We start from the raw sequence: 27,359 nt of genomic DNA, 5'->3' as shown, positions 1-27,359 counted from the left end.
TCCAAAAGTTGTCTTCTGCGCCATTATTCCATTATTTTAAACAGAATCTTTTTGGTAATTCTTATGCTTATTGTTACTCCCAAATGCATGGATTCATTCAAGTGGTAGAACACCTGCCCCTCAAAGAACTTACATCTGCTCTTGCCTTTTTAGACTGTGCTCTGTAGCTGAACTAGTGGTGGGAGTGGGGGTGGGCTTGAGGTGGGGGCAGGGGAACCCAAAGAGCAAAGAACTAACATATCATCGATCCATGTATTTCTTTGAAGGGCACAGGGGGAACATGCAGGTTGGCTAGATATAGTCCTGTTTGCTTCTCCTTTGTTACTGCCATATCATTGTCTGGAGAGGAACATTCATTCTGGAAGAAAAAACAAGGTTATGAAAGTGAGCTTTATAAGTATTTTACTACTCTACATGGACTTCACCGTTGTCATGGTTACTTTTTTCAAAACACAAAATTGGGACCTTCGCCCTACTCCTCAGAGTGGAGAAAACCAGGGAACAAGGAGGTTTGCATCTAGATTCTATAGGAAACGAATCTTCCTAGTGCAAGACTCATCATTTCTCAAAGCAGCAACTTAGTAGCAAACCAAAACTAAAACGTGATGCTTACTTTGACCTCCTCGTTCTGCTCATAATTCCCTGTGTGACCTTGGGCAAGTCATTTCACCTATAGCCGCCTCGTTTTCCTTCACTGTGAAATGGGAGATTTGGACTAGATGATCTCTATGGTGCTGTCCAGCTCTAAACTCTAACTGTGCTCCCCCTGCCCATACCATTGCTTTCTCTTTTACCAAATCCTTGTCTCCAAAACCATATTCTAGACCCCTTTTGAAGAGGGTTCTCCTTAATTAATCCCTTTCTACTAAACCCTTCTGCAACTTTACTTCTCTTAAGGCAGCATATAGACCATAGTTTATCTGGAAAAAATCTGGGGGGGTATTAGTGGATTGTAAGCACATTATGAGTCAAGAATATGTTGTGGAAATAAAAAAGAGAGCTGATGTTAACTTGGGCTGCATTAAGAGAGTCTTGATATCCAGGTTGGGGCAATCTCTGGGCAATACATTCCTATTGCTTTGGTCAGACTACATCAGAGGTTCCTTAATTGATTCTCTGCATCAAAGTTCTTGAATGACAATGATAAACCAGAGATCATCCTTAGGAGGGGGGACCCAGTTTGTGAAAGGCCTTTGAGATCATGCCATGTGAGGATTGTTTGAAGGAATGAGCTCTGGTTAGCCTAGAGAACAGAAGCTTTGGGTTTGGGATGGAAGTGCAGGATAGCTGTTCTCAAGAATTAGAGGGCTGATCTGTAGAAGAGGAATGAGGCTTGTTCTGTTTTCCCCCAGAATGCAGAACCTATAGCAATGAGTAGAAGTTTGAACAAGGTAAATTTGGATTTGATGCAAAGATAATCAATTAAAGATAATCCAAAATGGAATGGGCTGCTCTAGGAGAGAACGCTTTCTCTGCTCTCATTTTGGAGGTCTTTAAGCAAGTACTGAAGGATCACCTACTGGTTATGTTGTACAAGGCATTTTCCTCAGGTATAGACTGGACTGGTTTGGATAGTCTTCAAGTTCTTTTCTAACCGAGAGTTGATGTCTCTGTGATTCTATATACGATGAAACCACTTTGTAAACTACTGTGTCATGGACTATCATGTATGACTTGTAGGAATGCAATGTAGTCATCTCCAACCTCTTCTCTGCCTCATTCTTCTCCACAGGAGACTAATTGGTAACAGGAGGTGGAGAACAGACAACATGAAATAAAAGAGTTTTCCCATTAGGAGCAAGTTAACTCAGCTCAACAAAGATTGAGTACTCGATTCTCTCAAAGAGGAAAATTCTCCAAAGTTTCTAGTGTAGCATGCTAAAGACAGGGGCATAATGGAAACTGTTAGTTACTCTTATGATACTTTCTTCCTAGAGTCTTACTTTAACTTCAGCAATTTGAAGTGGATTTGGTATCATTCATCCTTACTCTTGAAGAGTAACCCAGAAGCCCCCCCCCAAAAAAAAAGACTGGAGAGTCCCAAATGACTGGAAGGTAGTTAATCTCTCCTTTCTTTGGCTCTTGTCAACTCTGTCCCATATTTCACATACATGCTTGGAACATTGATCTACACCAATGAAAAGAGAGTCCCATACCAGTGGGCTTAGTTTATACTATATTTTATTCCTTTCCCCGAGACCCTATGAGGGAGACTTTCTGGCAATTTGCACCATTTTTTAAAAGAAGGAATAGGTACTAGGTGATATCAATAGTATAGAGCAGCACTGGTGAACCTTTTCTGAGTTCAAGTGCCCAGAGGGCAAATTCAAGCAGTCTGTGAGTCCCCACATTACCTGAGAGAGCTGAAGGAGGAAATACCCTCTTTGGGTGGCTGGACAGAAGGGTGGGACATGCAAAAAATGTCATCAGGCTCTGGGAAGAAGGTGAATGGAGCAGCTCCCCGAGCGCCACTTCTACATGTGTGCCATGTCTTCGCCAATGCTGGTATAGAAAGTTTCTGGTATGGAATTTCCTCTACCAGGGAAAATTGACACTTTCTCTGCAACTTATAGCTTTTGAGGATTTCCTGAGATAATGAAGAAGTTAAGTGACTCATCTAAGACTATAGATAAGACATTTTATCTCCAAGACCAACTCTCTCTTCACTAATTTCATTTTGTTTCTTTCTTGGTAATACTTGGTAAATAAATTTATTGCTGCAAGGCAAACTCTGAAGAAGAAATGGAGGTTCTTACCTAAACAAATGAGGTTACTCTAGTAGACTTAGTTAGAAGGGCTTGTTAAGGTGTTAATTCAAACTTAACTTTAGAAATGTCTTCTGGGCTAAAGCTCAAGTTGACTTGGGGGAAAGAGTTGTAATAATCCATCTTTTGAGAACATTCTGTTATTTTCTGAGAAAATTAATAGCCTACCTTGTATTTTATATACTGACACATTGCCCTGTGAGCATTTAAAATCATTTCATGAGTACGTTTTGTTTCCTGTATTATATTATACAGGCTTTTTGATAGAAAGAACAGTATATTCTCTATCTAGCTTTTCCTTCAGGAGAGTTGGAGATAAATATCCTTGTCTGATTTGTCACAACAGATTGGCTGAGGCGTTATCTGGGTCCCCTCTTCACTCACACCTGGGATATGGAAACAACTCCAATGGCTGACTAGCCAGCAGTTGGAAAGAAAACCAGCCTGAATGCATTGATCACTATGGGCCATTTATTACTAACCCTGATATCAAACCTAAACTGACCTCTTTGCAACTTCCTAGATCACTGCTAGTTCTATCCTCTGGGGTCCAAGCAGAATAAATCATCCATCTTTCATGAAACAGCTCTTCAAATGCTTAAAGAAAGGCTGTCCTACCCCAGCCTTTCCCTCATCCCTTCAATCTTCTCTTAGTTAAATATCTCCAGTTTCTTAAAAATGATTATCTCCTACTTTGCTATGGAAAGAGGGTTGGACCTGGAGCCAGAAAGGATCATCTTAGTGGGTTCAAATCTGGCCTTGGACACTTACTAGCTGCATGACCCTGAGCAAGTCACTTAACTCAGTCTCAGTTTTCTCATCTGTAAATGAGCTGGAGAAGGAAACAACAAACCACTGCCAAGAAAACCCTAGATGGGATCCAACACAACTGAAGAACAACAAACAAGACCACTTTGCCACCTGTCCTTCTGCTCTGCCCTAAGGACCATCATTAAGCATTTCCTTCTTTCCTAGAGTCGAATCCTCATACTTATCATCTCTCCCTATTTAGAATGTAAGCAGAAACTGTCTCACTTTTCAGTTTGTGTTTCTGGCACTGAACACAGTACTTGGCACATAGTATCAGCTTAACCAATATTTTCCTGTATTATTTGCCCTTTGTTCAATGATTGTCACTCTAAAGAGCTAGGGAAATGAATAAATTTAACTCTATACCTCAGTATCTCCTTCTATGACATCCTGCTCTTAAATTAACTAGTGAATCATATTGTTCCTTGGAGGGATAGGATGGTGCGGGTAACGGAAAGATGATTAACTTAGAGCCAGGAAAATCCTGAGTTCAAATCCTGCCTCTAACAGTTAGCTGTGTGGCCAAGGGCAAATCATTTAACTTCTTTGTGTTATGTTTACTCTTCAGTAAAATGAGGATATTAATACTTGTCATATTATTACAGGTTAATTGTCTCAAATGAGATGATAGATGGAAAGTACTTTGGAACCCTCCCAGTATTGGATAAATGTCATCTATTAGGGGCTTGACAATTGAAAGAGTAATTTATGGGACCTTGTGAGGGTAATGGAGGCAAGGAAGAGAATTGAAGTTTTTGGCTCCTGAGTTGGCATTCATTGCTGGAAGTGATGTAGTCCCATATTTAAAGAAGCCAAGAGCACAGGTAGAATATATAGGAAATTAGATTCCCCTATCAGAGAATTCCTTGAATAAGATATTCCTTTTGTGTACCAAATGGAGGGAGCTCATTCTCAAACTTGTAGCTCAATGGATAGAGCACTGGGTTGGAGTGAGGAAGACTTGAGCTCAAATCTGCCCATAGACACTTACGAGCTGTGTGACCCTAGGCAAGTCACTTAACCTTTTTGCCTCAGTTTCTTTCTATGTAAAACAAGCCAGAAAAGGAAATGGCAAGGTACTCTAATATCTTTGCCAAGAAAACCCCAAATGAGGTCATAAAGTGTTGTACATGACTGAAAGACTGAGATGATTTAACAGTAACAAACACCTTGGGGCAGCTAGGTGGTGCAGTGGATAGAGTGCAAGGTCTGAAGCCAGGAAGACTTATCTTCTTGCATTCAAATCTGGCTTCAAACACTAGCTGTGTGTGACCCTGGGCAGGTTGTTTAACCCAATTTGCCTTGGTTTCCTTATCTGTAAAATGAGCAGAAAAGAGGAAATGGTAAACCACTGAAGTATCTTTGCCAAGAAAACCCCAAATGAGGTCACAAAGAGTCAGGCATGACTGAAACAACCATATACACCAAATGGGATACATTATATATTTGTTTTAGCATATGCCTGAAATTCCTTGACCAAACTGATTATTTCCCATCCTGCCCTTCATCAAGGAGGTAGCTCAGTGAACAGAGCGCCAGCTGTGGAGTCAGGAAGATCTGAGTTCAAATCCAGACCTAGACACTTGTTGGTTTTGTGATGCTTAACCTCTGTTTGCCTTAATGCACTGGAGAAGGAAATGGCAAACCACTCCAGTATCTTTGCCAAGAAAACCTCATGGTCAGTACTAGCTTATTATGGTCCACAGGGTCACGAAAGAGTCAGACATGACTGAACAACAACTGAACAGCAAACAGAATCCTTCATCAAAGAGAATGATTCTCCATTTGCCCAAGGGCTGAGTGGATACTGGCTCCCTTGGATTTCTTTCCCCTCCTTTCCTTAACCCTTTTCCTCATTCCTTCTGGGAATAACCTTTAGTAGAGAGAGCTCGATGGCACAATGAGTGGAACGGGGGGATCTGGAGTTAGGAAGACCAATTCAATCCCTACCTCAGCAACCTACTACATGTATGACCCAAGGCAAGATACTTAACATTTGTGGACCTACAATTTCCTCAACTGTAAAGCAAGGAGTTGGACTAAAAATCACTTAAAGGTTCCTTCTCTTTCTAAACGCTATGATCCTATAATCCTATGGTATTTCAATGTCCATAAAGAAACCGAGGCTAAAAAACATTAAACAATTTCCCCACTGTCAGATGGCTGAGTGGCCAGATAGAGACAGGAATTCAGTTCTTTTGACTTCTAGCCCACCAGCCTTTCCTCCATACCACAATGCCTTGAGTAGTCTAACCCCTCCCCTATTATCAAAACCTGTTATCAGGAAGGTTCTTATAAATTAATTGACCAATGGTGACTAAACTTCACCCAGGAAGATTGCCATTTTACAGGAAACAAAATGTTAATCCCAAGACACCAATTTCTTTATGAAAGAATTTCAGACATGAGGAATTTTCTTTTGTGGGGTGGGAGGTTGGTTCCTGGTGTCCTTCCAATCTTACCACATAGGCCACCACCTACTTTGGCTATTCATGAAGCCCGTCCTGCCCTAGAACTCATGGGTCTGCGGCAAATTGAAAAGACTGAATCATTTGGGAAGGCCTTATTTTACCCAACTTGTGGAGACCTAACGAGGGAGTGGAAAGTTATTAAAATGTGTTTCCCCACCCCCAATGTTTAATTTTTCACAATGTTTAATTCTATTGTAAAACATGCACTTGCCCCAGGTTTGAGACTATTGAGTTTTGTGAATTCAACCGAGACATGATTGTATGTAGCACAAATCCTAATAGATTGATGTAGAGTGGTATTTTAAAGTAAAGGGTGTTTTATTTTTGAGAGAGAGACAGAGACAGAGACAGAGACAGAGAAAAAAAGAGAGACAGGGAGAGAGAAAAAAAGAGAGAGAGAGAGAGAGGGAAAGAGAGAGAGAGAGAAAGAGAGAGACACAGAGACACAGAGAGAGACAGAGAGAGAGGGAAAAAGAGAGAGAAGCAGAGAGAGAGAGAAAAACGGAGAGAGAGAAGTAGAGAGAGAGAAACAGAGAGACAGAGAGACAGGGACAGAGACAGAGAGAAACAGAGAGAGACAGAGAGAAAACTCTCTCACTTACTCACCCTTACCTATTTATTGCTCCTGCCCCTGTCAACCTTATGCTCTCCTATTCCCAATCAGGCTACCTCTTACCTCATATATCTCTTTTGACAAAATAAATACAGGTTCATCCCTTCTTATATCAGTAATTGGAATCAGGAAAACATGTTGCTAGGCAGTCAGCTCAGATTGTGGCTGACTGTTTAATCTACACCTCTGATTAATGATCAAATGAAATTACATTGGAGTTTTGGAATACGGTAGTAGAATTTGATTAAAAGGGTGAGGTGGGGTGGCATTATGAAAAGAGCCCTGAATTTGGAGCCAAAAGAGTCGATTTTGTGTTCTGGATCCAAGGCTTATGAGCAATATGAGTATAAAAATGTTCCTTAGTCTTCTTAGCCTCAGTTTTCCCATCCATAAAATGGGGATAATAATCCTTGTGTTCCTTCTCTAATGAGATTTTTGTGGGGAAACTGTTTTGTGAATTGTAAAGTACTACAGCTAGGTGGCACAGTGGCTAAAACACTGGCCCTGGAATTAGGAGGATTTGAGCTCAAATCCAGCCTCACACACGTAATAGCTGCAAGTCACTTAAACCTGTTTGTCTCAGTTTCCTTATCTGTAAAATGATCCAAACCATTTGTTTCTTTGCCAACAAAATTCCAGGTTAGTCACAGAATCAGACATGACTGAGACAGCCATACCATCACACAGAAAGAGAATGAGAAGTTAGTGCCATTATATAGCATTAATTATGAAACGTTATACAGGATTTACCTGCATGGAGTTAGGTAAGGTAATGCTACTTTCAAAGCAGAGATCAAATTCCTTTTGATTTGGCTTTTTCAGCTGTCATTGAGGTCAGTCATGGAGAAAGATCAGGGAGGCAGCCTGATGTAATAGAACACATACCAGTCTTGGAATCAAAGGAACTAGATTCTAATCCTGACCCTGCCACTAACTAACCATGGGGGATTGTGCAAGTTTCTTCTCTTCTCTGAATGTCACTTTCCTCATTTGTAAAGTTAGGGGATTAAACCAAATGTTCTCTAGGTAACAGTCTTAATCTAGAAGTCAAAGGATGACTTGGTGCCCAACTAATCCATTTCAGTCATTGAAAGAGCTAAATTGAATGGACTTTTACAGCATGGCTGGTAGACAGGGTACTTCCAGATGCTTTGCAAGTGACATGTAAATAGTTAATGGATTAGATCAATACTAGAGACTTGGCTTATTATTATCACAAGTCAGGAAACTAAGTTTAAACCTCAGATGGATTTTTATGATTAAACACCAAAACATTGTGGGGGGATTCTTCTAGGGTACATTTACTGGAAGGAAGAAGGAAACATCTTGACTAGTAACTCACCCTTCCCCCCCCCCCCACCGATAAATTATTATCAGGGTTTTACTTCTACAAACAGAGATAATCAATCATAACACAGTTGAATGGATCAGCTCAGTTGTCCATGAAAAGTCTCTTCACTCCTAACAAGTGGCAATCTAATTGATACTGGATTAGTTTCTTTCAAGAGCCAGGATGACTGGTGTTGCTATAGTTTAAGGTCTAGATGATTCATAGCACATAAACAAGAGACCGATTCCAAGCAATGAACTTCAAAAGAGGCTCCATTTGAATTCTTTAATTCTAGAGCCATATCAAAATCTTAGATTATGTTTTAAATAAGAGTCCACTCAGATTCCGAGTCTGTTTAAATGTTCATCTCTTCCAGAAATAAAAATTAATGTCCACCTGGAGACATAATCATCAAAATTCACGTTTGCAACTCTATTTTAAGAACTTCACCAAAATGTTTGTACAGAAATTACCAAAAAGTAAAATCAAAGAATAAATGAACCTAAAAAACCAGACAGTAAAGAAATGCCTTTGTATCTTTGGAGCCTAGGACAGTGCCTTGCACATAGTAAATGACTAATAAAATCTTGTAAAATTTAATTGATTTGAATTTCTTAGAACCAGAGAGTTTTTTTAAAAAGTTTCTGAAATTCAAACTTATACAACAATGCTGTTGGCTCCCACATGAAGTCATAAGCTATAGAATGGAGCTCGCAACACTAAAAAATGTATACAGTAAGGATGAGCTTTTTAATTAAGTTTATTGTGCTGGGCAAAACTTGAACTGATGATGCTTAATTTCAGAGGGACGTAAATGAACAAGCAATTGTAGACATTTTTTAGGCACTAGGAAACAAAGCTTTTCTATCCCAACTTCTCTTTTGAAAACTGCAGTTATGCTAAAACCACCTCTTTGCTATTGGGGCTCTATCCAAAATACTATTGAGCTCCAGAGCTCAACTACACAGATTTTCACAGTACCCCAATAAAAGATTAACACTTTGCTTCCACTTCTACTTATGGTTGAGATTAATTCTCTTGCCTGAGTATTGATATTAAAACAATTATATCTCATCTTTCAACCCAGTTTTTGTGAGAACATTTAAAGTTTTTTAAAGCTTTTGGGTATCTAGAAGAAATAATGCCACTAGCTAGATTCCCTTCTACATTAAGTTTGAGAGTGATTTTCCCCCTTTAAAACAAGGAGAATGAATTAAAAACAACTGTTTTGGACTATGGGTCGGGGAGCAATAGCCAGAAGTCCTCAAACATTTGAAAATGAGTGGCTTTGCTGTAAAAGACCATAACTTGTCATTGGAATTAGCACTGAATTAAAGTTTGAGAGCAAAATGATCTTCATGCTCTTTAATCATTTAAACCATTTGGAACATACACATCTACCCAACAATGTATATATTCTACACATTCCTTTTCTTGAGCCAAATGATAGAGTTGTTTTGTTTTGTTTTCTTTTTTTCCTTTTAAATCAAACCCCTAGAGAAATAAAACTAGGAAAAGAATAGCTGTTTTTCTCTTTCTGGTGACATTTCATCAAGTCTATTTCAGTAAGATTTTTTTCCTGATCAAAAATCCACCTCAGAGAGAATAAAAATTAAGAAAACAATCCAAAGACATTCAGTTAAAAGTTATCCAGAATCCACTAACATCAAGACAGATGAAGAAAATCAAATTTCACAAGAAAATTTATTCTTTTAAGAGAGTTGCATGAGCTTTTCAGGAAAAACGTGCAAATTTGAATGTTACCTGGGTCGGCTCCTTACTTCTAGTTTTTGGACTCTGGAAGATGATCAGTTCGCTAAGGATGCGCGGCTCCTTAAGGACGGGATGGCTTTTCTGGGCAATCACTCTTTGTGTGCCATCTTTTATAAAGGTGCTTCTTGTTGCTAAGAGATCAGTTGCTTGGAGACCAAATCATTTAAAAATATATATATATATACATATATATATATATATATTTATATGTATGTCAGGGGCCAACATAAATTACAACCCAATTTGATCATTTCTGCTCTCCCTCAGAGCGCTCCGGCTTTTGAAATAGATCATAACATACCTAGAGGGAAGCCAATTATCAATCACAAAGAGAAAGCTGACCATGGAAAAGAAAATGATTTGTGCGCACTCGCACATGGACAGAAAGAGATGCTAAGGATTCCCTAGGAAGGAGTAAAGCAGTTTCTGAGCTTCTCTCAAAACTTCGATTTCTTTTTTGGCGCCTATATACTTTTGTGCATATTTTATGTATGTATGTATGGTGATCATCCTGCATAAACACACATCTTCCATTCACATTCTGAGGAGGGAGACACCAGTGAGCTGTAAGGGAGCCACTTTTAGAGGGTTTTTCAAAATGTTCCCAGCAGGAACCTGCCCTAAAGTGGGAAATCTGGCATAAGTTGGCTTTTGGTTGGTCTCATTTCTTTATTTTAAAATACTTTTTATCATTGCCTTTTGTCTTTGCCTCACAGTTATTTCCTTCCCGCTGCCAGGCTGAACCCTTGCTTATGACAAACGAAAATAATTAAGCAAAAATACCCGATGGAGAAACTCTGTCTGACAGTGTGCAAAACATTCTGCCCTCATTGTACGCCACTTCTCTGTCAAGAGGGAGAAGCTATGTTTCATTCTTTGTTCTCTGGGATTTCCACTGGTTTTCCCATTACTCAGAGTTCGCCTTTCTTCAAGTGAACTTTTCATTTATATTTTTATAATTGTATATAGTGTCCTATTCGTCCTTCTTGTTTTTCTCAGCATCGCTACAGGCAAAACTTCCCAGGATTTTCAATTCCTCATCATTGTCTTTTCTTACTATATAAAATAATATTCCACCACATCCACATGCTACAGTTTTTTTTCTAGTTATACCTGATCAGTGTGCATCCACTTTGGAGCTAATTCTTTGCTACCATAATGAGTTTTGTTATATTTTGCTAAGTTTTATTTCTGTTTTTACCTTCCTTGGGTTATATAACTAAGAGTAGGATTGCTAGGTCAAAGAATATGGACAGTTAAGTCACTTTTCTTGCATAACTCCCAACTAAAATGCAAAATTGCGGATCATTTCACAGTTCTACCAACAAGGCATCAGTGTGCTTGTCTTTCCACACCCCCTCCAACATTCATTATTCCCATTTTTTTATCCTTGTCAGTTTTCACAGAATATGATAAAACCTGAGAGTTCTTTTTAATTTTCCTTTTTTCTTGATGGTAATTACTTGGGATGTGTTTTCCTGTGGTGATTTTTAGTTCACAAATCTTTTTAAAACTGTTCGTTCATATCTTTGACAGCTTATCTATTGGGGTTTTAGTTGGTTTTAGAAGGTGAATGTTATGTGATCAGCTCTCCCTCCCCCATCACAGTTGTGCCCAGGTGCCAGGGGATAAAAGTCTCCGTCCAGCCCTCTTCTATTTTCTTTATTTCTTGGTCACAGCTGTTATCTAAGGAATTTCAGAAGAGGCATATCAGAACCAGCCCTAGATAAGTCAGCCAAATTTGTCCTTAGCTTTGATGCCTTTCCATCTTCCCTTTCTGCACTTCTCTCCCCCATCCTTCCTCCCCTCCTTCCACCTGCTCTTTTTCTGTTAGCTGTCAATGAAACCTGATGTGCCGTTAACTGAAAACTCACAGTTTTATCCTCCCCATTGGCCTTTGCATCTCATTTGGGAATTCTAAAACTCATTAAAATTGCAGGATCTAAAGAATGGGCCACTAATGGTAAAATGCTCAAGTCCCTGCCAAACAAAAAGCCACTGCTTCCCGGTGCACTCTCTGGGTGTATGGTGATAGGTCAGAAGCCAAGGTTACCCTAACAGCTGGGCACAGAGAGAAGATAGATTTGGGTAATCTCCTCCCTAAACCATACCTTGGGTGGTATAGTGGAAAGGTGGCTGGACTTGGACTTATGAGTGACCTGGCTTCAAATTCTGCCTCTTCAACTTACAAGTTCTGTTACTATGAACAAGTCACTTTCCATCTCTAAGACCTGGTTTCCTCATCTGTAAAACGAGTATGTCTCACAAAATTGTTGTAAGGAACCAATGAGGGGAGCATTTGTGAAGAGAAAGAGAAAAAAATCTATAATTTCAACTATTATTATCTCATTTTTCTTTTGTCTGTCCTTTGCTTTCCAATTCTAAAACTCCCCTCTCATTTCTAGCCCCACTTGTCAATTGGTCTTTTACTCTTCTCTCTTCATACCTTCCTGCCTTCCTTGCCACTCTGTGTTCCTACTCCATCCTACCTTACACATTCTCAATGGACACAGATAAGGCTTTGATTGATTGGACAAAGGTTGAGGGCACTGAGCAAAGATCCGTAAAATTTTTATGAAATATTAGAGCTGGAAGAGACCTCAGAGATAATCTAGTTTAACTTAGTCACTTTACAGATAAAGAAACTGAGGTCTTCCAAATAGAGACAAAGCCAAGATTAGAATCCAGGTACCCCATCTCCAAATCTAGTGGTCTCTTTTCAGTACACCACACATAATTATGCTCAAGTAGAGTTTACATCAATTACCTGGATTTACCACGATTTGGTAAAACAGATATCAAACAAAGAAAATATAAAATGAAGGAGGGAGAGGAAGGAGAGGGAAGGGAAGGAAAGAGGAGAGAAGAAGAAGAAGAAGAAATGGAAAGAGAGGGAAAAGAAAAAGGGAGGGGAAGTAAAGGAGGAAGAGAGGGAGGGGAAGGAGATCAGGTTGGAAATAGGAGGGATGGCAGAAGTAGAGAAAAACAGTAGATTAGAACAGCCAAGAAGAGCCAAGAAGAAGAGTTAAAGAGATGAAAGGAAGGAAAGTGGAGTAGAAGTCGCAATTCAGGCAAGAGCAGATAGGTGATCAGGGGGTCCTGGAAAGGTATGAATGTCTAATCAATCAAAACCCCTTTTTTAAATGTGTATATGTGTGTGAGGCACCATGCTCAGCACTGAGGATGCTAATGCAAAAAATAAAATAATACCTATCCCTAAGGTATTTACAGAGTTCTGTATGTGAGACCTATAGGACATGTGCTCACCTGTAGTCCATGTATTTACAAGTGTGTATGGGTAGGAATGACATCATGGAAATGCATTTATTTAAGTGTACACTTGGAGATTTGTTTTTGAAGATGCAGAGTAGAATGGAACTAATTCTATTCTGTAGTTATATTGTTAAGCAAAATTCCATTGATTTCTACAGTCAGCAAGGTTGGGGAGACCCTAGATAAGAGACTACAGATGGACAGCCCACATGGTACAGCAGGTAGAGCCATAGGTTTGGAATCCACATAGACCTGAGTTCAAATCCTGCCTTAGACACTTACTAGCTATGTGACTTTAAGCAAGTCCCCTAAACTCTTTCAGCCTCTCAACTTGAGCTTCCCCATCTGTAAAAATGAGAGTGTTGTATTCAATAGCTTTTGAGGTTCCTGGGCTCTTATGCTATATCTGCTGACAAGGGACCTCATTGTAGTGTGATCTCATTGTAGAGGAGATGAAAAAGGACCATGTGCCAGCTCCAGAGTCTTCTTGCCTTTAAGCAGTCACAACAGGCAATTGCCTGCATGGTATAAGTTATGGGGGACATCAACTGTCTCCAACAGATCTGCTGTGGTGATTCCCTCTTTGTTTACTTGGCTCCAAATTTCCCAGCCTATATCTCATTCCCATAGTAAATCACAGAAACTTCCAGGAAGGGTGATCAGTGTCTTTACCAAAAAAGATGCCCAGAACCACTATATGAACTCCATCTTTATCTTTATTTCTCCTATTCTTGCCTCTACTATTACCTCTACTGTACCACTGGGGCTGTCCATCTGTTGTCTCTTATCTAGAGCTATCCCAACCTCATTTACTCCAGAAGTCAATGGAATTTCAGCTATCAGAATAACCAAGCAATGGAGCGAATTCCATTCTACTCTGTATACTCAAAAACAAATCTCTAGGTGTATATCTAAATAAATGCATTTCCATGATGTCATTCATACACACTTATAAATAGACTACAGGTCCTTTAGGTCTCACATATAGAGCTCTGTAAATACTTTATGTGGAGGGAATGTTTTATATTTATATTCTCAGTGCTGAACATAGTGCCTGGCACAACAGAAAATTTTAATAAATGGTTATTAATTGATTAGACATTCATACTTTCTCAGAGAAGCCTGCTCATCTATCTGCCCATGCATGAATTGCTCCTTCTTCTCCACCTTCCTTTCATTTCTTTAACTGTTTCTTGGTTTTTCTTGACTGGTCTATTCAACTGTTTTTCTCTACCTCTGTCATCCCTCCCATTTCTAACCTCGTTTCTTCCCTTATCCTCCCATCTTCTCTCCTCCCTTCCTGTCCTCTTCGTTCACTTTCTTTCTCCATCTCCTAGGAGAGATATAAAAAAATCAATAAACATTTATTAAGCTCCTACTATGTGCCAGACACTCTGCTAAGTTCTAGAAAGACAGTAAGAGAAGGTATGAAACCCTAAGTAATTTAGAGATAGAAAAGGAATCAAGAGGAGCAAAGAACACACAGCACAATGGCAATCACACTGTAAGTTCTATGTATATTAGTTAAAGTAAGGGGAAGAAGGAAGGTCAGAGAATGAAGGGGAAGAAAAATAGCCAAGGGAAAGGGAGAAAAGATTAAAGTAAGAGACACTGAATTGAAGTTGATGCTAAACCTTCTGCCTCTAAGAAATGAAAATCAAATTAAAAAGACCATGTTTGGAATCAATCTTTTTGTAGAATGGTGTAGTGGGCGAAGTCCTGGATTTGTCATCAGGAAAACTGGGTTCAAATCAAATGATTCTCTTTGTTTACTTGCCTCCAAATTGCCCAGCTTACACCTCATTCTCACATTTGCAAGATAATACAAATACAAGACCATACTGGGCAATTCTAGGATGTAGTATAAGAAACTTATTAGGTATGAAACCCTGAATAAAAGATTTAATTTCACCAATTGTGTCAAACCAAGGGTCAGACTTGTGCCCTCTAGGGTCTCTTCTAGATTTAAAAATATGATCCCATGATTTCTTTTTTTCTTAAAGTAGCGGTGGGATGAAAGGCAAAGGGAAGGAGATACAGCATGTTGAACTCAACCAAATATACTCTGAAGAAATAAATTCACTTTGCCACTTTGCCCATGTATCTCCCAACCCTATGGGATAAGCTCAATTAAAGTGACTATTATTCTAGGATTTAGGCCAGCAGAGCAGCTTAGAAACTGTTTTGTGTTTTTTTTTTTTTGTATCCAGATGAATCTCTGAAAATATTTTGGATGAGAAGTAAAAATCATATTAAAAATTCTATGGAAGATTGCTATGTGATTCCCTTTTACTGTAGTATGCTTATGCTACCTGTCTCACAAGGTTATCATTAGGAATGTGTTTTAGAAGCCTTAAGGTACCATTTAAATGTGAGTTATTAATATTTTTATTAATGCACCACTTGGGCTGTCCATCTGTTGTTGTTCCTCATTCTTTCTACACAAATATTATGAGAGAACCTGAGAATAAATCCTTAGCTTTAAATATTCCTTTCAGGCCAACTAAGCATTATTTCAAAAAAAAATCTATTTTGTTCAAACTTAAAAGATTATTTGAAAAATAAAGGTTTACTTTTCTGGGGAATTCTGAAGGTTTCTTCTTTCTACACATGAAAGAATGAGTTAAGGGTTTTTAGAAATTTAATTTTGGAACCTTAGAGGCTCATCAGTATATATACCTAGGGAAAAGATCCTGTTAATAAAGTTGTCAATGGCTTTATTTTTCTTTAAAATTAGGGCTCCTTAATTCAGGGACTTACCTTTTCTGAAATGTTTGAGATATATTGGTTTCTTATCTTTTCCCATAGATTTGGAGGATTTTTTATAGGGACAAATATACAAGGAATTATGGGATAGTGGATTGAAAGTCAGTCTCAGAGGACCTGGGTTCAAGTCCTACCTCTAGTACATACTGATTGTGAAACCCTAAACGAGCTAACTCCTCTAAGAGTCTTACACAGCACTCCAACACCCTAAGTTTCCTGTCTGTATTGTTAGAAGTGATTTTTAAAAATATTTTATTTTTTCAAATTACATGTAAATAAAATTTTACCATTTATTTAAGAAGTTTTGAGTTCTAAATTTTCTCTCTCCCTTCCTCTTCCCTCCCTGAGATGGCAAACATTTATATATATATATATATATATATATATATATATATATATATATACACAGTCATACAAAACATATTTTCATTTAGTGATGTTATAGAAGGAGACACATATCCAAAACCCACAAAGAAAATAAAGTGAAAATAGAAAGCTTTAATCTGCATTCAGTCTCCATTAGTCCTTTCTCTGAAGGCCTATAATATTTTCCTTTGGAATTGTCTTGGATCATTTTATTGTTGAGAAAGGTTGTCGTTCAGAGTTGATCACTAAAAAATATTGCTGATCCCATGTACAAAGTTCTCCTGGTTCTGCTCACTTCAGTCTGCCTCAGTTCATGTAAACCTTTCAGGGTTTTTCTGTTCATTGTTTCTTAGGCATGATAGTATTCTATCACAAGTATCTATCATAATTTATTCAGCCATTCCACAGTTGAGGGGCATTCTCTCAGTTTCCAATTCTTTGCCACCACAAAGAGAGCTCCTGGAAATATTTTTGTGTATATAGGTCATTTCCCTTTTAGAAATAATTTCCATGAATTTTCCTATACCTGTAATACTAGAGGTTAAGACCAAATATATAAAAAATATTGACCACCATCAATAACCAACATTCCTCAAAAAGCCAGCAAGATACAAAATAGTATGCTTTCTACAGATAATAACTTCCACCATGGAAAATGTTTAATCAATACAGAAGATGAATGGAAATGGGATTGTATGTAGGTCAGGAGGACCTCTGGACACTTCTATTTATGGATAACACTGTGTTGATGCTTCTAGCCCCAGAAATTTATAGAGCCTCCTGAAGGAGTCTCAGGGTAGCAGGGTAGTTGAATTGTTAATTCAAAAAAGATATAAGGACCTTCACTTGTTGAATTGTTAATTCAAAAAAGATATAAGGACCTTCACTTCTAAGGTATTCCATTTGGAGTATTGTCTAGATAATGCCCTTGAAAGATTACTGATAACATATACTACCTAGAGATAAGGCAAGTATGGCAGCATGAGGATTTTTCCATTTCTTTATTGATTGACATTGAACAGACTAGTCCAAATTCTTCATCCTCTTCCCAGGTCCATTGTTATATAGCCCATGCCTCCTGCTAATTAAGATGACCATAATTCAGAGATAAGTTAACTTGTTCTTGCTACTCTAGTGCTATCAATATGGGTTGTCAACTGCTGATTGAAGAGATCCATAATTGTTCAAAATACTTTGGCTTTTTTGTCAGTGGAGGTTAAACAGAGGTGTTTTTCTGATCTGCTTGACCTTGGACCTCTTTTGGAGAGTTATTTTCCATCTCAGCCCTGAAGGACTTTTGTTTTAGGATGATGCAGCAATTCCCTATTGGTCTGGTATCTATGAACCCCATGAGAGTAGAAACATGATTGGTGACTAAGCACAAAGAGCTTCTCACTGGAAGGACTTTAGAAAGGGAGATGACTTCAACTCTTCCTCTCTTTTCCTTCTGTGGTGCATATCCTGATTCTTCAAGTTCTCCTCCATCCTTAGGGGAGGAAGAGGGTGAGGGAGATCAGGAATGTTGAAGAATGGGTGTTGCTCAGATCATGATTTGCTTATGAATAGAAAAACCATAGATGATGTCCACAGGTTACATTTATCTTGGATGCCGAAAATAGACTATAATTTGGATCTGGAATTGAAGAGGAGAAGAAGCATAGGTTGAATTGCCTTCTTTTAATTTCTCTATACTTCTCCCTGAAACAAAAGCCAGTTTCTTTAATATTATTCTTCCAGTGAGCAGGCTACATGCAATGCATTAGTAGTAAAGTGGATATGTAGATTAAATTTTTGTCAAATATAAAGGTAACATTATAGTCATACTTTATATAACATATCTTTTATTAAGATGACATGCACTCCAATGTATTTCATAACTCAAGTGCCCCTGAGAGCTTCCTTTTATGATTTTACCTATTGAATTCTTCCATACCTAAAGAAAGGACAAATATGAAAGAGTAGGAGACCAGGAAATACACAAATAATGATCATAACTGTGATTGTGACTGGGATGAACTTACCTATAAAAAGGAAGAGGGTAGCAGATTGGATTAGAAAGTAGAATCTGCGCTTTTATACAAAGTGGGGGAAAAATAAAACATTATTGAAGGAAAAAAGAAAATAACAAACATAAGGTCTTTAGAGAAACAGTTAAAAAAAGAAAGTAGAATCTGACAATATGTTGTTTACAAGAATCACATTTGAAATAGAAAATCTCAGAGTTAATATAAGAAGCTAGAACAAAATCTATTGTTCTTCAGTTGAAATTAAAAAAGCAGACAAGTAATTATGATCTCAGTCAAGGGAAGAACAAAAATAGACTTGACTAATACTGATAAATAGGAAATAAACATTGTCCTGAAAGTAATCAGAGGCAATGAATTAATATAAATGCATTACATATATGTATTTATATGCACACCTAATGGAATAGCATTTAAATACTTAAATAAAAAGCTAAATGGGTTACAGGGAGAAATGGAAAATAAAGATATAAGTAGGAGATCTTAATATGCCCTTTCAGACCTAGAAAAATCTGATAAGAAACAAACAAGTATTTAAGAACCTACACAAAATTTTAGAAAAGTTAAATACGCATATCTGGCAATTATTGTATGAGAATAGAAAGGAATATACATTTTTCAGGAGCATGGTATCCCTAAAAACTGAACATATGTTAGGTCATAAGAACCTCATAAATACTGACAAGTAGAACTATTGAAGGCATATTTTTTACCACAATGCAATAAAAATCATATTCAATACAGGACTATTGAAAAAAGGATTAAAAATTAAATGTAAACAAAATAATAAAGAACTATTAGGTCAAAGAATAAATCTTAGAAACCATTGAGAATCAGAAATAATTACAACAATAAACTAACATAAAACAATTTTTGGGATGAAGCTAAAGCAATTCTCCAGGGAAAATTTTTTATCTCTGAAATATTTCATAGAGAGACAGACCAATGTAAAGAAAGAGAAGGGAAGGAGGGAGGGAGGGAAAGAGGAAGAAACAAAGATAGAGAGAGAGCTTATCATGACTTTGGCATGCAATTAAAAAAGCTGAAAACCAGAAAATTTTAAAATTCTGATTAATGATGAAATTATCATTAATTACAAATGATAAAACTGAAAACAAAAGGCTTATTAAATTAATAAATAAAGCTAGAAATGTATTAAAAAATAAAGATAGGGTGTTCTAAAAGCCTTAGAGTAATTTAAAATTTTAATAACCTTGGAAGTAAAATGCTACATACAAAATTATTTGACATTTAAAATGTTTAAATTCTATACCCATTAATTTTTTTTGACATTTAAATAATATTTTTTTATTTTAATAAAATTTAACCTAGTCATATTGCATTATTTGTGAGTAGCTTTCTAGATGACATTTTATCAGACTGGTAGATTAGTAGAAGAGTTCTATTTGTTGACTTTGGTCACCTGTTCTATTACCATTAGACTTTTTCTTGTGGATTCATTTCAAAACTGCCATGTATGCAACAAAATCTCATTCTTTGAATGATCTTAAGGCTAGGATTGTAAATGCAATCCTTTAAATCACTGAACAGCGGAATTTTTTACAAAGTTTGAGGAGTAACTAAAGTGATACATAGTATAAATAATGGTTATGTGGAATTTTAATAAGAAATTTATCATTATTTTAAAAGTTTAAATAACCTACTTTTCAAATATCAGCTTTGTAAGTTGGTAGCATTTATACTTCTGAAGGTATTATAATTTAAAACTGCATTAAGATACTTGAAATACCTAGTAGATTAAGCATTAGCTAATTTGATTTAATTGTTAAAAAGCAAAAAAAAACAGATTATCAGTATCAAAAATAAGGAGAATTCACACACAATTCACAAATGAAGAAAAAGTTAAGGAAATAATTACATGCTATTTTTCCCAACCCTGGGCTAATAAGACCAAAAATTTAAACAAAATGGATGAATATTTATAAAAATATCAAATACTCAAGATAACTGAAAAAGATATACAAAATTTAAATAGCCTAATAGTAGAGAAATTGAACAAGCCATCCATGAAATTCCAATGGAAAAAATCCTAATATCAGGTGGATTTTTAATTAATTCTATCAAATATTTGAGGAAAAATTAATTGCAATATGACACATTTTCAAAAATAGGAATAGAAGGAACTCTACCACTTTTTTTCTATGATACTTAAACCAAGGTCAAAACAGTGAAAGAAAATTATAGATCATTATCCTTACTTAACAAAGTGTGACATTTTAAAATAAAATATTAGCAGAGCTATAGCAACACATCACTAAGATTATACACTCTAACCAGGTCAGCTAGGAAATATATTAGGAAAACTATGATAGCAATCGACCATATTAATAATAACACAATTAAATGATTATTATATAAAATCAAGGCATGAAATGGTCCCATCTTCCTGGTGGTGGCCATCTTCTCAAAAAAGTATTGTAGTAGCTTATGGTCACTATAAGTCATTCAGACCTCTTAATGAAACCAGATATATAGAGAAAAAGGATTTGGCAATCTCAATTACTTTTTTAAAAATTGGAAAACATAGGAATAAATGAACTTTCTCAAAAATTGGTAAGTTCTTAGGCCCCCAAAACAGGATTATATATAATGAAGATAAATTAGAATCCTTTTCATTAAGATCAGGGGTAAAACAAGAATATTTACTGTCACAATAAATGTATGATATAGTGCTAAAAATGCAAGCTATAGTAGAAGATAGAAAGAAGAAATGGAGGGAATAAGCACAGGCAAATAAGAAGCATTGTTTGGTTTTGTAGATGATAGAATGGTGTACTCAGAAAACCTTAGAAAACTAAAAATTAATCGCAATTAACTTCAGGTAAATTTCAAGATCTAAAATAAATCTACATACATCATTAACAAAATTCAGCAGAAAGAGATAACTATAGAACGTTATTCCTATATTTCCCAATTAAAAAAAAAAAGAAATAGAGATTGTCAAAACCTTTTTCTCTATATATTTGGAGTCATTAAACTATTTATCATAACTTGTTAATTATTTAACAAAACTACAGAATGCAGTTTAAATATTGGAAGGCTACACAGTAACAAAACAGTGTGTATAGAAATAAAGATAGACCAAAATAACCAGAGAAACATTAATTGTTCATGGGTAGCCAGAGACAAAATAATAATAATGACAATGCTACCAATATTATTTTACTTGTTTAATGCTATATCAAACTACCAAAGGATTTCTTTATGGAGGTAAAAAAAATAACAAAATGATTTGGAGGAATAAAAGGTCAAGAATCTCATGGAAAATAATCTTTTAAGTGAGAAGGAAGAAGACATAACAGTACTAAATTTCAAAACTATACTATCAGAGTATTTAATATTAGCTAAAAAATAGAAATGCCAGTCAGTGGAACAGATTAGGTATACAACAGATAGAAGCAAATAATTGAGTAGCTTAGTGTCTGATAAAACCCAAATCCTAGCTATTGATAAAACTTCTGGAAAAACTGAAAAAAACTGGTAGAAATTAAATTTTATATCTCTATACCTCATGCCATATACTAAGATAAGTTCCAAATGGATACATTACCCAGTTATGAAAAGTCACATCATAAATAAGCATTATTGTTTGGATTTCTACACAGGGGAAGAGTGTATGACTAAATGAAAGGATGAGATAAGACAAAATAGATCATTTTGGTGACTGAAAATGTAAAAGTTTTTGTTCAAAAAAACTAATTCACTTAAAATTAGTAGAGAATAAGTTAAGGAGAAAAAAAATCTTTGCAACAAGTTTCCCTGATAACAATGTTACTTTAAACATATATAACAGGAAAACTAATGCACTATTTGTGTATCTGTGAATTTGTTCAATCCATCTGAAAAGTAGTTTGCCCAAAAGTCTCTAAACTATGCATACCCTTTGACCCAGCAATACCATTACAAAGATTATAGACCAAAAGATTAAACACAGAAGAAAAGATTATGTAGGTATGAAAATACATATGGCAGGTCTTTTGTGGTGGCAAAGAACTGGAAACTAAGGAGAATGGTTGGACCAATTTTGGTTTATGCCATTCAATGGCATGAATGCTATTTTAGCCTATGAAACAAAGAATGGGATGGTTTCAGAGAAACCTGGTAAGACTTCTATGATGTGATATACAGTGAAGTGAGATGAACCAAGGGGGCAATTCATGCCCTGATCAACATTTTTTTAAATGGACAATTCGGAAAGACTTTAGAATTCTGTTAAATACAATGATTAACCATGATTCCAAACCACTAGAGATGAAGGATGTTACTTGCCTCCATTGATAGTGGCAGAGATGATGGACTAAAAATGCAGAATGAAATACATTTTTGGACATGGTCAATTTGGAAATATGTTTTGCCAGACAATATACATTTGTTACAGGGATTTTATTTTTCTTTTGGGGTGAAGCAAAGGACTAGAGTGCTTGGTGAATAAAGCATCTGTCTTCTCGTCCCAGGGCAATAACTCCTATTGGACACAACCAGATGTTCCACCGAAATCTCAGACTCAATATATTCAAGGTAAAATGTATTATAAGATCATAGGATCATAGATCAAGGGCTAGGGTGGATCTCAGAATCTATCTCTTTCAACTTCATCTTACAGTTGAGGGAACAGGGGCTCAGGGTATTTGATCTAAGGCACTCTGACTCCAGAAAAAGTGCTCTTTAGGATGGAAGTTCTTTGACCCGAATGAGCACAGTAATTACCTCAAAAAAAGTTCTGTTTAACAAGGTCAGCTTCCCAGACACCAATTTCACTGCTTTTATTAGAAAGCAGCAGGTCTTCTGATTGTGTGTTTTTATAGCATGGCTCGAATTGGTCTTGTGAATCTTCACTGGTAGCTATTGCAATAATCTCCTCTAATATACTATGCCCACTCCTTGGTCAGCCAGTAGGCTGAGCCTAGAGATGGGAAGAGGAGGTGGTGGGGTGTTCAGTCAATTCAACCAACATTTATTAAATGCCTGTTATGTGCAAGATTCAGAAGATGCAAAGATAAAACTGCTCAGTCTTGACCCTAAAGGACTTTGCTGTCTAATACAAAGCATAGACATTTATACAAATGAGTATAATACAAGGAACATTTTAATAAGAGTAAAGAAGAGATGAGAAAAATGGTTGAAAATGTGAAACTATTGTTCAATAGAGTTATGAGGACTGAATAAATAGATCTGGGAATAATTTGCATTAGAGAGGCTATTTGAAGTCATGGAAGTAGGTGAGATTTGCTAGGAAGAAAATGTAATGAGAGAAGATGAATAGAAACAGTCTTGAGATAAACTAAGAAAAGAGACTGGTGAGTTCACATTAGATTATCTTTCCTTTCCCCTTCCAAATCATCCCCTCACTCTACTTAGAATATAAGTTCCTTGTAGTCAAGGAGTATTTTGTTTCTGTCTTTGTATGCCCTGTACCAAGATCAATCCCTTGCACATATTGCTGTTCGGATGTTTCTGACTCTTTGCAACCCATTTCTTGGCCAAGATACTGGAGAAGTTTGCCATTTTAATTTCATTTATAGATGAGGAAACTGAAGCAAATACAGTTAAATGACTTGTCCAGGGTCACACAACAAGTGATTGTCTGAGATCAGATTTGAACTCCCAAAGATGAGTCTTCTCAACTCTAGGTCTGTCATTCTATCCACTGTGGCATGTAGTTGTATTTACACATAGTGTTTATTAGATGTCTATTAAGAAGAACAAAATAAAATAAGATGATAATACTATCTTCTGCATAGGTTTGTGGTGAGTAGAATATTTTATAAACCATATCAATATGAGCTACCACATTTTGAAGACATAACAGAGGCTATTAGAATTGAAAAGAGGTCATGGGGTATATCAAGGGCCTTAAAAAGCTTCAGAGGGTTTGGAGAAAGCAATTTCAGTAGAATGGAGGGACAGGAACAGAACTCATTGCAAGGTGTTGAACAATGAATAGATAGTGAAAAAGTGGAATCATTGATGCTTTTAAAAGAGAAGTTCAGCAAGTTTTATCAGTAAAGCAAAAGGGTAGTTAATTTAGGAGAATAGATGGTTTAAGGGGAAATTTGTTTAGGATGAGGAAGCTTATTGGAAGGTAAATGGGAAGGAATATATAGAGTCCAAGAGACACTGAAGACAAGAGGAAGAGAGGGAAATTATTGTTATTAAAAAATGCTAAAGGAAACAGGTGATGACACAGTCAAGGACACAGATGGATAGGTTGTTCTTGGCAAGAGGAGAGTTACATCTTCCTCTGCAACTAGAGGGGATGAAAGGATGATAAATGAAGAGGTTTTGAGTTTGAAGAAAGGAATATGAAATAATTTTCAAAGGATGGCCTCAATCTTTCTGATAAAGTAGGAGTCAAGGTTATCTGCTGAAAAAGAAAAGGGAGCTTGGGGATAGAAAACCATTTGGAACAGTTTCCATGAGGTTAGTGATAGGAAATCAATCAGAGCTGAAGACTGTCAGTGAGCAGTAAGAGCCTCTATTTTAAGTTAGATAGCAGAGCTGGAATTAGGTAGGGTAGGTGGGGACATTTTTCTAGGCACCAAAATTTAGATGGGCACCACTCCCTCCAGGGGCCACAATCTAGCTAGTCTCATCACATGAAAATACTACCAGCCCACCAAAGACATTGTCTTTTGCTTTCCTAACTCACTTACCTTCAGCTTCCTCCTTTTGGGTCCTAATTTTTTTGTGCCTTGAAACCTTTTAAGTGACCTTGGTTGGATAAGTAACTTAATTTTTCTGGGTCTTAGGCCCTCAGCTACAAAACAAAGGGATTGGACTTAATGACCTCACAGGATCTTGCCAGCTTTGAGTCCATAATCCTTTAACATTATTTTCTCCATTTCTCTATTTTCATAGACTAGTTTAAAAAATAAAATTTTAAATGCCAAATTAAAAAAAATGACATCTCAAAGTAATGCTTTTGTAGAGGCATAGACTCAATAACAAAATTACATCAACAACTCACATCATTGTAGGTGACAGGTCTAAAGATTTTTCTCGAGTTTACAACTCAGTTAATTTGATCCTCTATTCTTTTATTAGTGAACTGACTTGCGGAGGAGAGCTATCTAAGGTGTGAAATTTATTACTATTTTCTCATGAGCTCAAGTGACTGTCTAGCCTCTGTTTAAAAAAATCCTTCAAACATCCCAAGTATTAATCCAAGTGAAAGAATATATATGATAAAGATTTCCAGAATAGTTTCAAAAGCTGTATTATTAGCAAACTGTCCAAGATACCTCAACGAGAGGAGGAGATATGATAGCAAAATGAAGGGGAAGGTGGAAAGGGATTAGAGGAAACTGAAATATAGGGATAGGGAGTTAAGGAGACTGAAAATTTGGAGCATAACCTAAGAGATCCATTGTTGTAAGGGAAACAGATGGGGGAGAGGGGATCTTGAGTTTCTCTAATAAAAGTCTCATACCCAAGGAACTGTTTCAAATTTAATAGACTTAGAGCCATTCCCCAATAGATATATGGTCAAAGGATATGAATAAGGAGTCTTCTAAGGTAACACCCAAACTATCAACAACCACTTGAAAAATGCTTCAAATCACTAATAATTAAAGAAATGAAAATTTAAATGACTTAGGTTCCACCTTATACCCATCAGACCAGCAAAGATGACAAAAAAAGGTGGCAAATATTGGAGGGACATACTCATCACTACTAGGCCTATACTCCAAAGATATCAAAGAAAGAAGAAAAAAGAGCCATATGGACAAAAATGTTTAAAAGCAGCACTTTTCATAGTATCCAAAAACTGGAAATCAAGGGAATGCCCAATTGTAGGAGAATGACTCAACAACTTAAAGTATATATGCAGGTAAACTAATATTATTGTTCTATGGGAAATGATGGAATGGATAGTTTCAGAGGAAAAGTAGAAGACCTCTATGAACATAGTGAAGTGAATAGAATTAAGAGATAATATCTAAAAAGAAAACATTAAAAAGAAAAAACAACTTTGAAAGACTCCAGAATTCTTATCTTTTCAAAGACACATCATAATTCCAGATGGATCATTCAAAGATTCAAGGATGAAACATACTACCAAGCTCCTCCTGCCAAAGAGATGATTCAGAGCAAGAGGTAGAAAGAGAAACACCATTTAAAATCACCCTAGACAATATAAAATACTTAGGAATCTATCTACCAAAACAAACACATGAATTATACAAAAACAACTACAAAATACTTTCCAAACAATTAAAACTAGATCTAAACAATTGGAAAAACATTGATTGCTCATGGGTAGGACGAGCTAACATAATAAAAATGACCATTCTACCCAAATTAATTTACCTATTTAGTGCCATACCTATCAAATTACCAAAAAACTTTTTTACTGAATTAGGAAAAACTATAACAAAGTTCATTTGGAATAACAAAAGATCAAGAATATCAAGAGAAATAATGAAAAAAATGTGAAGGGGGCCTAGCAGTACCAGATATTTAACTATATTATAAAGCAGTTGTCATCAAAACAATATGGTACTGGCTAAATGACAGAAGGGAGGATCAGTGGAATAGACTTGGGGTAAGTGACATGAGCAAGACAGTGTATGATAAATCCAAAGAGCCCAACTTTGGGGACAAAAATCCACAATTTGACAAAAACTGCTGGGAAATTTAGAAAACAATATGGGAGAGATTAGGCTTAGATCAACATCTCACACCCTACACCAAGATAAATTCAGAATGGGTGAATTACTTTAATATAAAGAGGGAAACTATAAATAAGTTAAGTGAACACAGAATAGTATACTTGTCAGATCTCTGGGAAAGAAAAGATTTTAAAACCAAGCAAGAGATAGAGAAAATTACAAAATGTAAAATAAATGATTTTGATTATATCAAACTAAAAAGCTTTTCTACAAATAAAAACAATGCAGCCAAAATCAGAAGGGAAACAACAAATTGGGAAAAAATCTTTATAACAAAAAACTCTGACAGGGTCTAATTACTCAAATATACAAGGAGTTAAATCAATTGTATAAAAAATCAAGCCATTCCCCAATTGATAAATGGGCAAGGGACATAAATAGGCAATTTTCAGATAAAGAAATCAAAAGTATCAATAAGCACATGAGAAAGTGTTCTAAATCTCTAATAATTAGAGAAATGCAAATCAAAACAACT

General features: G+C 36.3%; 1 pseudogene; it reads right to left on the bottom strand.

Moving 5' to 3' along the window:
• Positions 1-232: 232 nt before the first annotated feature.
• Positions 233-27,359, bottom strand: part of LOC123234101 — an 84,230-nt pseudogene continuing 57,103 nt past the window's right edge.

Source organism: Gracilinanus agilis, chromosome 2 (assembly GCF_016433145.1).
Source record: "Gracilinanus agilis isolate LMUSP501 chromosome 2, AgileGrace, whole genome shotgun sequence".
Lineage (NCBI taxonomy): Eukaryota > Metazoa > Chordata > Mammalia > Didelphimorphia > Didelphidae > Gracilinanus > Gracilinanus agilis.
Note: the sequence above shows the minus strand (reverse complement) of the source record. Positions and strands in the feature narration are given on the sequence as shown.